The sequence below is a fragment of the Physeter macrocephalus genome, chromosome 20 (genome assembly GCF_002837175.3).
Source record: "Physeter macrocephalus isolate SW-GA chromosome 20, ASM283717v5, whole genome shotgun sequence".
NCBI classification, from domain to species: domain Eukaryota; kingdom Metazoa; phylum Chordata; class Mammalia; order Artiodactyla; family Physeteridae; genus Physeter; species Physeter macrocephalus.
The window spans coordinates 86,302,514-86,304,066 of NC_041233.1; positions in this window are offsets into that span (position 1 = coordinate 86,302,514).

Consider the following 1,553-nt stretch of genomic DNA (forward strand, 5'->3'; position numbering starts at 1 on the left):
TGAACCTTGAAGACATTATCCCTAGTGCAGGAAGCCACTCACAAATGGACGTGTACTAGATGATTCCAGTCATCTGAGGGAACTGGAACAGTCAAAATCATAGAGACAGAGTAGAATGTTGGTCGTCAGGGGTTGGGGGGAGGGAATGAGGAGATATTGTTTCATAGAGGTTCAGTTGGGGAAGATGAAGAAGCTCTGCAGATGGATGGTGGTGACGGGTACACCACGTGAATGTGCTCAGTGCCACTGAACTGCACACTTAGAAATGGTGAAGGTGGTAAATTTTATGTTATGTGTATTTCACCACGACTGAAACAAAAAACTTGGGCACAAAGAGGGTAAGTTGTTTTTTCAGTTACATACATCAGTTACTGCAGCTCTAAGCCTAGAGCTGAAACCTCCTACTTCCAGGCGTTGATCTTACTAGATAGCGCTCATGGGCTTTCTTTCAGCTCTGACTCGGACCTGGGGTTATGCAGGTCCTTACAGCTCGTTGCCATGGTCCTTCTTTATGTGTAACTCTTGCCTGATGTCTTTCTTATCTACAGAATCAGGCTGATTACCTTCCTTCTTTGCATCTCGTATATATTTATCATGTTTTTATATTACCGTCAACCTGACTATACATATAGAAACATGACAGACAGGATATGGACCAGATGACAAAGTCTTCCTCACCGTTGGTCAGACAGCACCTGTTATGTGACCCACAGAGTAGACCTTAGGTATAAACTACGACTTCTCCATACACCTATACTGACAATTAATTGAGCTGAAAATATCCTATGTTACCATCTCTTTCTGTAATTGTCTTTTCTTTCTTGAACAAACTTCTTAAAGGCAAAAACTTACAATATGCTAAAAACTTAATTGATTAGACTACCAGAAGCTCTCAATCTGGGAGAAGGCAATCAATTACTACTGAAGAAATAGACAAAATGCTTTGAAACCCTTGAGGTAGTTTTCCTGCAGTGAGGCCCCACTGTGTCAGAGACCTCTAGCTTTCCACAGAATTTCCATCCTTCTCTTTTTTCTTAGTAACAGCAGAACATCTGTATTTTTGAGGGGAGCAAAGTGCCTGGAGGAAATTAGCTTTTCCAACATCCCCTGAAGATAGAGATGGCCAAGAAGATATTAGTGGAAGCCCTTAGGTAGGGTTTCTAGGAAGGAATTTTAAAGAGAGCTTATTGAACCGGCAGGCACCCTTTTGACCTTCCACCCTTCATGCTTCTTCCTTCAGTGAGACAGACATGGTGGCTGGAGTGGCAGCAGCCATCTTGAGCCCATGAAGGAGGGAGACTCAAAAGAATCTCAGTTACCCTGACATCCTGAAGACATCAAAGCAGTGCCAGCAAGCGTCTACCTGCAGTCTTCTTGTTTAGAAAGTAAACCCTTAGGAGTTCAAGATCATGGCGGGGAGAGTGTCTGTTAACTCTCGGCCAAATGCAGTTCTTAAGGGGGAATACTTAGGATGCTGAAAAGATCCTATATCTCTGTTGGGCTTCCCTGGTGGCGCAGTGGTTGAGAGTCCGCCTGCCGAAGCAGGGGACGCG